Source organism: Tigriopus californicus, chromosome 7 (genome assembly GCF_007210705.1).
Source record: "Tigriopus californicus strain San Diego chromosome 7, Tcal_SD_v2.1, whole genome shotgun sequence".
Lineage (NCBI taxonomy): Eukaryota > Metazoa > Arthropoda > Copepoda > Harpacticoida > Harpacticidae > Tigriopus > Tigriopus californicus.
The window spans coordinates 9,479,426-9,490,435 of record NC_081446.1 but is presented as its reverse complement, the minus strand read 5'-3'; positions in this window follow the sequence as shown (position 1 = coordinate 9,490,435).

The following is an 11,010-nucleotide window of genomic DNA, read 5'->3' as shown; positions in this document are numbered from 1 at the left end:
CAGGATTCAGTGTATAGGTGTAGGTTGGTTGATTTACCGATGGATCATCATTATTTAATCCACGATGGGAGATGGAAGTGTGACTACTGCATTAAGTATGGCCGATCATCAGAGACTGATCTTCCACAACAATCACAGCTGTTGTCGATACGATACGACAGCTTGTCCTAGAGAAATCAAAAGGATGTAACACCTAGTCTCTAGTAACACTTGACTAGCAGCGCTGGCTTCAACTTTCCATGCGTTGGTGTGGTGTCAAGGTGTCCAGAATAGATACAGGAATCTCCAAGATCGTAAACATAACCTAACCAGAAACATAAACACAAATATAGTAAGAGCATTTGACATGATAAAGACAATTTGGATATTTATTTACAGTTAACATTACAGATAGCATCGACTAAAAAGAGTTCAGTTTTATCGAACAAATAAGGACCCACCCACAAGAACAGACGCCATTTCGCAGGGAAGGTGATGGTCATGGGCAGCTTTAAAGTAATGAGTCAGTGGGTAGGACTCGGTCCATTGAGATCCGACTGATCTGGCTTTCATGGCTAAAATTGGCGGGTGGGAAGTGGACGAAAGAGCAGCCAAAAGTGGCTGGCTGGTCTGGAGGCTTGGGTCTCAAGGGTACACGTAGAGGACCAATCATGGCTGTGTGTGTCAGCTGGGGCCTGACTAATAACCTGCCAAGAACCTTCAGGTATGGGTTAATGATTCCGTTGTCTCTGATGATCTGACCCAACTTCAATCGGATCAGACTTCTTTGGACAAGGTCAAGGAATCCATCTAGCTTTGGGTTGGCTAGCTCAACTTGACGTTTTTTAACTCTATGAAGGAAGATGGAGGGTGCTCTTTCCTGCTTCCTTTTTCAATCAATGTGTGGAAGGATGTTTTGTTTCATTTTGATAGAGGCTTCTCCATTAAACTTTTCAATGTGGTCCAACATTATCCTCAACTGAGAAGATGGACCTTGCTCAATGGATTCTTTCCACTGCATCAAAATTTCCACAGCTTTTTCCTTCCTGTCCTCAAGTTCCTGTGAATAAAAACGAAAATTAATTGTCAGATATTTAATGCTAAGACATTAAAGACATTTTACCATGTCATGGACTTTGACTCCTAAAGTGTTTAGCACAGGCATATTGTCATTCATATTCAAATTTTTTTCCACCAAGGCTCTTGAGGGGGAGGGTACTGGTGACTCAAATGCACTTGACGCAGAAACAACAAAACGATGTTTGCAAATATTTCTTGAAACATAGTGGATGCAATTGCATGTAAACTGATGAGCACAACTCTTGCTTTCAGGGCACTTTGAGCAGAGTTCGAACAATTTGCTTGAATACAGGAACAAAGAATTTTTCTTAACCCTGGACTTTCTATCTTCAAAGGTCACCAAGTATTCATCATTAACATTTGTAACGGCATAGTCTTCAATGTTGTCAGGATGGCATGATTCAAAGTCAGCTTCGGCTTTTGAGGGTTTGTGTGCACCATATATTCTGTATCATAATTCAGCTTCCTTCTGACTGTAAAAGGGCTGCAATTATGACCTCTTTTGACTCAGCTTTCGCAATCATGATCGGCACCCCTTCTGCTCTAGTATCTGGAATATAAGTATTTTTCCTTTACTTCTCTGTTTTGTCAAGTTAACATAAAAACCGGAGCCACAACGGAGCTCCTAATACTGGAATGTATTGTCCGTTATTTGCAACTGTCTTACCTGCCAAAACAAAGGAAATTATGGAGAATTTGGTGGCATCTGGAATAAGCTTGTCAGAAATTGTAAGCTCAAACAAACTTTCAGAGTCCGATTTTGGTACTTTAGTCACGTGATTGCAAAAACGTGGCTTTACGTTGGATGGATGGTTTTGATGCACGCCTCAACAGTTTTCATGAAGCCCCACCTTTATTACTTTCAATATAACACGACCAAGCCAAACCAGCCACAGGCTAAAAGGAACAGAGGGGTCAATAACTTGTTCCTTGATTATGGACAATTATTTTGTTTAAAGCTGAATATGGCATGTTCTGTTTCATACATGTGTACATGCACAAGAGCCATACAATTAAGCCCTGTGGACTTATGAAAAGGGTTTTGCTCACCTGGTTCCTAAGACATAGGTCTTTAGATATGTTTGCTCATGTAGCATTGGTCAATGATTTTTGATAAGCTGTCAACTATTCTAAGTTTGTGAAGTGAGTAAAACTTCATTCAAGTTAATTCACATATGTAAAAATGGTGCTTGTCACATTTTACAACATCTCATAGAAATTTCAGCTTGGCCTGTTTCACTCATTTAAATATTGGTCTTACATAGTTTCATTCTCTTTGCACTCAATCCTAATGCCCTGTATTAAAAAAGTGCAACTGTGACCTCAGAGCACCATTGCAGTTAATTTCAATTCTGTTCCAAAACGTTGAGTTTACATGGATCCCGGATCCAAACCAAACACATTTTTGATAACGTTTGTGCGTTAAGAGTTAGTTCTAAGGTTTAAGTTACTTTTCAGGCATCCTTATCTGCAATCATAGCAACACCAGATTCAAACTAGGTATTTTTCAAATAGAAATATAGAAAGTGGCTAAGCAACTGGCATTTGCAACATTAAAAGTATGTTAAAGGGTGCCTGAAGGGTAGCCAAAGCCATAATGACATGTAGAATCAGAGAATGTAATGTAAATGTGTTTGGTTTGGATCTGGGGCCCAGTTAAACTTATTGTTTTGTAAAGGAATTAAATTAAATTCCTATGGTGTGCTGATCTCACTTTTGTTCTCTTCTAGTTACAGAGCCCCACTCAATACATTCCTGTCTAATCAAAAACCGAGACGCATGTAAGGCAAGGGTGAAAAAGTCCGTGATCTTCTTAGGATGAATCATGGTGTTGAGGATGGCAGTGATGATTCCATAATGCAATGCTCCAAATTGATAATCACACAACTAAAGTACCAAAATCGGACTCTGAAAGTCCGTTTGAGCACACTTTAATTTTGTCAACAAATAATTTCGCTGTGCAGGAGATGAACAGTATACTTGGAACATTTTTGGTTGGATTTTTCTTTGGCGTCTGCTTACTTCTAGCATGTCAACACTGAGACCCAATGTAACCTGTCCGAGAGGTAAAAATGGTAAATAACTGGTCAAATTCCTTGGCAAGAAGCCATTCCTTGGTCAGTTCCATCGTGGCAAATTCCTCCTTTACCAACTGGTCCTCATGATTTGTATCTTTACATGGCGGGTCATGTTTGTTTGGGGCTGTCTCATGCTTTCAGATTCCATGATGAGAATTAAAGATCTTCTTACAGGTAAAGCAAAGAAACACTGCAAACCAAGTAAAATGTTTATCATATATTGAACAGACAGATGGTTCAATTAGAGGAAATACCGATTCAACTGTCTTTTTGGCCAAAAAACGAAGATTTCAACAATGTTCCACGACCTCATAAAATCATAATAAAAGGGTGTAAAGTTTGTCTTTTCAAATATATTTAATCGGAACTCGAGTCAAGGCAGACTTGAATCCTCTTCGCCTCGCTTTAAGTGAAGCAATTTTGTCCCTTTTCAACATACCCCAAAGAAGGGAAAAACACAGAAAGAGGGCGTCCCCTGAAAGAATCAACACGCCGGAATGATGCTGGATGGATACGCACGAGATGACGTCGAGACCACGGAATGATATCCAGGGAGCAGGCCACAGGTGGTTAGTTAAGCCAACTGCGCAATCGCATGTTCATCGCAGGTGAAAGGACTTTGGATCAGAGAGAGAAGGATGCTCACGCACCAATATTCAATTCAAGAGTATTTTTATTTTCTGTGTCAGATTCGCATGTAGACATTTCACAAGTTCTTGTGGATGTCCCTCATTCACACCTCAACAATAATAAAACATTTACATTTTCACCAACATATCATCCCATAAGGTATAAAAAGATTTGGTACTGTTTGGGAAAAACATTGAATTGGCCTGTCCAAGCATGTGAACCTTGTATCTACTCTGGACACCCTGACACAAGCACTTGGCAATTTGACGCGCCGGTCCTCTTGATTTCTCTGGGGCAAGCTAGCGTATCCATGCTGTCGTATCGGCAACAGCTGTAATTGTTGTGGAAGATTAGTCTCTGATGAACGGCTATACTGCATTAAGAGGGGACGGGATGACATCTGATGACTCAAAATGAACCAAAATCAATACAGTTTAGAACTTAACTCATTCGATCCATGATGGTTTATAACAAAGAAAATTGTACTGATTTTGGTTAATTTTGACGCAGGATAACCCCAACTTAGAGTATGAAGTTGCCTGGAATTGTCAATTAATGTTCAAAGTCATCAAATGTCATCCCATCCCCTCTTAATTCAGTAGTCACACTTCCATCTCTTATCGAGGATTGAATGATGATCTATCGATAGATCGATCAATCAACCAACCAACACCTATATCCTGAATCCGGATTAAACCCACCCACCCTGGGTCTGTCCTCGGGCTTAGACCGGTCATGGACCCGGCCCCTTCTTTTATATCCGTCTGTGAGCTAGACTTGAGCGAGCCAACCCAAAGCTAGATGGATTCCTTGACCTCGTCCAAAGAAGACTGATCCGATTGAAGTTAGATCAGATCATCAGAGACAACGGAATCATCGGCCATACCTGGAGGTTCTTGGCCGGTTATTAGTCAGCCCTAGGCCGACACACACGGCCATGATCAGTTCTCTACGTACATACACCCTTGAGACCCCAGCAGCCAGCCCAGCCAGCCACTTTTGGCTGCTCTTTCGTCCATTTCCCGCCCGCCCATTTTAGCCACGAAAGCCACATCAGTCGGATCTCAACGGACCGAGTCCTACCCACTCACTGACTCATTACTTTAAAGCTGCCCATGACCATCACATTCCCTGTGAAATGCCATCTGATCTTGTGGGCGGGTCCTTGTTTGTTTTATAAAACTGAACTCTTTTTAGTCAATGCCATCTGTAATGTTAACTGTATATAAATATCCAGATTGTCTTTATCATGTTTAATGCTCTTACTATATTTGTGTTTACGTTTCTGACATGACCTTTGGACTATATATCCTTGTCATATTTCGACCCGTACTCGGCTATTAAATAGTTGATCATATTATTGGAGAACTGTTGTCCATCTATTCATGATTATAATGAGTTGGAAAATTGGTCGGGTTTTCGTTTCCAAACAATTTGTTAATGATTTATAGTCAAATCGGTGTTTTTTTTCAAATTTCATTCCTCAGTTTTCCCTACGTTCATTATACTAATCATCTTATTTAGCGTGCATAACATAAATATTGAATGAATGACCCATTGGGAAATGATACGATCACTTGCAAGGTAATCTGATTGGAAATCTACATCAAAATTTTTGTCAAACCGTTTTGATCGGGTAGTTTCACGTGTAGACGGCTCAGAGATGAACTGAGACGAACAGAGATGAAATCAAAATTCTCATCGAAGTGCTCGGACAAGGCAAATTTCGGTGGCAAATTCAAATTCTACCTAATTAAAGAGTAAAAACTAGCGAATTCCATTAGCCAAGCAAATCATTCTAAATTGTTTTCAAAACTAAGGACTATCATCGATTTGATGGGTGTTTCAAATCTGAGCATCATTTCTTTTGAAGGGCAGTCTCGTATTTCCGAACTGCAAGCAGTGGACACACTTGATCTTTCAAAAATAAGCTATCGCTTGGCGCTATTCCTCTAAATTCGAACCTCAAACACGCAGAGAGGTAAGCAAAACTAAAATTAGTTGCAAGTTGGATTCGATAACATTAGTTCTGATGGGAAAAGTCATCACAGACACCCAATTTCTACTTCTTTGCAAGCAAAGCGTGGCCAAGTACTAGAACCTTGTGTTATTGGTTACCAAGGATGCCATCCATATATCATTACTGGGACAAAGTATGAACGTATTTTTACTTATTCATTGTCAAAATTGTTTAACACGGATCAATATAAAGTAGTTTTGTAGGTTACAAGGCAAAATAAATTTCTAATGGCAAGGGATATCGTTTTCCTAACATGACTTCTTTCGATTGGTATTCAACCCATGCATAACGTTTATCTAGATCTCGCAAGCCTGTAGGGTTGAAATTTGCTAAGGTGTAAATGCCAAATGATTGAAAACTAATATTTTTTTAAAGGTAGAGCAACTTAACATTTTGTCAGCATAAAGATGATACGTAGACAAACTTCTCAGGTCAAATTAATTTCGTTGTAAGCATCGCACATACCTTCTTATGCCGAGAATTCCACCGTGTTGGGCAAGCTTAACCCAAGGAGAGATTCGCTGCTAAAGTAGGGAGCCCAGATCCTCAGCCCAGGAAAACCGCAAAATGAGGATTTTTTGTTCGTGGCTAAAGTCAGATTGCCAGAAACAAACCAGTCATTGAACCAAAGCCACGTGGCTGAGTCACTGTTCGTGCACATTTTTGGCGCTTTCTCGTTTAAGTTGATTTAATTTGCCCTGGTAAAAAAATTCTTGCGTAAGTTTGGCCGCACCATTTTCCCCTCAAGTGTCTGTGTATAAACCAAGTTGAGGGAAGTTCCTACTTCGGCAAGTTACGCACCGGATTACTTGCCCTGTCGGTCATTGCTTCACATCAGTAAACATTAGGCAGGAGCTTGCCGGAAATAGGCTGTAACACTGGTATAAACAGTTCAATAAGTGAGTCAAAGCTTACCGTGGCATCCGACGACAATTGGAAAGACCCCCAGTTAAATTGAGGCTTCTATGGACTGGGCTAATGTCAAACAACTCCACAGGCGGCTCGGATTTCCTAGTATCAACCAAAGCAATAGCCACCCTCTTAGAGACTTGGAAGGCCATTTGCTCCAGGAACCACCAACCTTCTGTCACTTATTGAGAGAAGACACCCTTCAAATAATCAATCAACCACTTGAAGCAGCAACAAGCACAATACTGAACTGGGTGTGAACCCAGATTTGACGTTTGTTCATCAGAGTCTTGATTCTTTCCTACAAACTTTCTCAAAAATGGAACAGGATAAAATTTATCTATCAAAAACCTGAAAACCTGATGTTTCTTTACTTTTAAATCCTTCCTTAGTTTAGAAGGGCCTTTAGTTAGTCAACGTATTTTCATTATCTTAAAGATAAGGGATGTGACATCGACCGCATTTTGGAAGGGATATTGGGGATTTGGTGTCGAGAATAAATGAGTAAATATTTTTCCTTAATGCTTGTCAAGGACCGAAGCTCCATCTTTTTACTGAAGAGCGTCACATCCAACCCTTATTTTTGTGACGTAGACTGGAGCTTCATTGAAGTTAGAAACTGGGGGTTTAGATTTGAATAAGATCTGTTATTACCTTACTATTTGCTGAGCTTTGCAAGGCCAGTTTTCCAATTCATTATGATGTACACGATCAAGTTATATTCCCTGATCGATGTCTCTCCAACGAAACTGTTGTGACACGCAATATCTTGTGGCATCACGCTAAACCTTGATTTAGAAAAATGAACTGATTATTCTGCGCAGTGCCGCAGTGCCTTATTAAGTTTTGACTGAAATACCTAAACACATCTTGGCATTTTTCTAGTCAGCAAAATGATGGAAAACAACTTTGAGTGTAATGATCTGACATAGCTGTCTTTTCTCTTGAATCATGAAGGAAGTACAAACAACAAGCAATCTTATAGATTTGGGCTTCTCTTGAGGACTAGGCCGCAACTGAATAAAAACTGCATTCTTGTGGCCTCATTGATTTCCTTAAAATCTTAATTGATTGTAGAGCTATGTGCAGTTTGAGTGGTCCAAAATAATTCTTCGAAAATTTACATATCTGAAGAGTTTTGAACAGGGAGAACATTTCCTTCGTTACCATAGTTGCCCACCCATGTCCATTACTGCAAAAATAAGAGGGTCCCAAAGTGCCCCGAGGTGTCCCAGTTCTCCCCATGTGTCCAAAGGTGTCCAAGTTTGTCTAAAAATACTAAAATGTGCACACAAATACTTTTGATACTTTAATACAAACTTTGACAATTAAACATGCTACGGGTAGAATCAGGCATTAAAATATTTGCCAAAACATTTAGAATACCAAGAAATAGATTTTTTATAAGCAGCCTGAGCAAAATAAAGCTAAAAGCTAGGTTTTGCCATAATAAGCCAAATTTAGTACAAATTACGTAACACGTCGTTTTTAGGGAAAAATACCTTTTTGTAACTTTTTTTGCGTTTTTCATGCTCATTTGCTAGGTATGGCCGGGATTGAATTTTTTAGGTTGCCGTCACCGTGTTTTCCATGGCAAAAATAGAAAGCAACCTTGGAAGGTTATTATAAATATGAGCACCATTTTGGAAGAGCTTGAAATAAAAATGGTCACCACATACTAAATCCTAAAGAACTCTATCTTCATTGACAAAAAATATTATGATACCTTGCTTCCTTGCTTGTTTTTTCCAACCCTAATGAAAGTTTGGTCCCTCGTAAGCGTTTTTGTAGAACGCTCATTCTCAAGCTACAATTAGATGCTTTCAGAGCGACGTCTAAGCCTTACAAATGAAGATATTTTAATGATCAGTTGTATTTCTCTCGCTAAATGTTATTTTTCTGTTTTATGTATTGGTTCAATAAGTGAGAAAAATTAAGCTATTTTTTCAGCACGTATTTGACAAATTTTACGACTTTTTATCTTTTTCCAAACGTTACGAGGTTTTAAACCCTTTTGAAATTTTACTGTTTTTCGCTTTTAATGGTTCATTTTGCTAACTCTTGAAGAATAAATTTCTAACTTTCAGTTACCTATTTTGCTGAATTTTTCCACGTTTTCCGAGGTCTGGTTATAAGGCTATTCATTTACTTATCTCTCTTACTTCAAAGTTCAAATAGAAAGCAACCCTCAATGCCATAAGGCAAGGAGTGCAAGACATGCTAAAAGTATTGCAAGGTTCCTCATCAAATTCACTTTACACAATCCTCTAAATGTGAGATAAGCTTGAGTTATGAACTCAAGGCTTTTGAAGATGTCTTTTTGTGTCAAAAAGAGCAACTCTATTTGGTGTATTAAAATCCCGTTAGTTTAACCTCAAAAGCACACAAGAGAAGAGCAAGAGAAAGATGAAACACCCTGTAGGGCCCTTTGAGGTCAATGGGGAAGCCATAGACAATGTAGAGTCCATGGCCAACATACTTGGAGATCAGTTCTCTAGTGGGTTTTCAACTCCAATGAGTTGAGGAGCAACAGCCCATTGCTCTATTGATGAGTTTGTTGAGATTGGCAAGGCTTGTCAAGTCGAGCACTTTGATGATCTTGTAGTCACAGATCGGCCATCAGGGACTTGAGACTCTTTAGCTCTCCTGGCCCTGATGGTGTGACATCTCAGTTTCTGATGAGATGCTCACTGGTTCTTGCTTCTGTTTTCTCGTACTTGATGCGCTGCATCTTGGATCAGGGCAAGTTTCCCTCTTCTCTGAAGCTAGCTCATGTTCCAATTTTCAAAGGGGGAGATAAGTTGCTCCCTAGTAACTGTAGGCCAATTACTCTCACTTCGAATATTGCCAAGGTGTTTGAGAAGATCATGAAGTTCAAACTTGTTGAATTTCTTGAGGTCAATGAAGTCCTTCCTCCTAGCCAGTATGGGCTCCCAGCACAGTTTGGCAAGGTTACCCAACTGATTGAGCATTTAGAGCAGGTCATTGAGGGACTGGAAAGGCACGCGTCAGTTGATGTTGTCTATCTTGACTTTGCCTAGGCCTTTGACAAGGTAGATCATGGCCTTTTAGTTAATAGGTTTCATGAGATTGGGATCCAAGGTAAGGTTCTCAATTGGTTAGGAAGTTTCATTTATGGTAGGAAACAATTGGTTAAGGTTGAGGGATCCTGTATGGTGCATTTAGACGACACTTGTTTTGACACATATTGTGGTCACATACGGCTTTCACGTGACATATTCTCGAACAAATGGCCACATATTTGATTTGGAACCTGCTCCAATTTTCTGCGATATGTGAAACAATTCTGAGGCAAGGTCAGCGCAATTGCCCAACGCAAGATGAAGCGTGACCTTAGGGATACAATTGCAATCGGTATTTTTTCACAATCCTCAATCCTGTTTGGGGTGAAATTATTCAATGACTAAAATTCAAGTTTGAATGTGTTCAAACTAACGGCATTTGCGAGATATGTTGGAAATTTGAAGAAACAAAATGCATTTTGACATAACTTTGAGTGGTCAGATATGGTCTCCCTTGGAGTTTAACAATTGACCGACACAGAGCTCCCATTTAAACCAGCATGACCAGCGATGAAATAAATCAGATGCTTTGGTTTTACCAAACGAGTTTATTTTTAGTATCAGAAAAATGAAACAATTTGCCCTCTTGTATTTTCTGAATTAAGTCACTCAGCATTGTAATGGCGGCAGGAAACGTTGTCATAGACTGACAAATGAAACCAATGGAACTTTTCATTTTGGTCAACTAATACTCCTAACTTTGTCACCTGATCGCACGCCATTATTGAGAACCAGTAATCACGTCAAGGCCCAGTATATTTGATACCGATAGTCTTCTGTGTAGTACTGGTGTGTGTAAATTCTCTGAATATCGATTTGTGTCACATTGCCAACTTCTTGTCGAATATGTGATCACAATATGTGTCAAAACAAGTGTCATCTTAGTGCACCATTAGTGACAAACATGATATCAAGTCGGGTGTTCCTCAGGGCTCCATTTTGGGTCCTCTCCTCCCCATCATCTTCATTGCTCCGCTTCAGAAGCTTGGTAGTGGTAATGTCAGTATCTCTTGCTATGCTGATATGCAAGATTGACAGTTGGTAGGAATGGTCAGAATTCCGGTTGTCTGTTAAGAGGTCTTAGACCAAATCTACTCTTGGGTTGCTGCGAGTAACATGGCAATGAATGAAATGAAATTTGGCTCAATGACCTTTGGGTCGACGCCATTAGACACTCCACTATTAGATGATGAAGGTAAGGGCATTCAGTCTCATCCATGAAGTCCGCAAA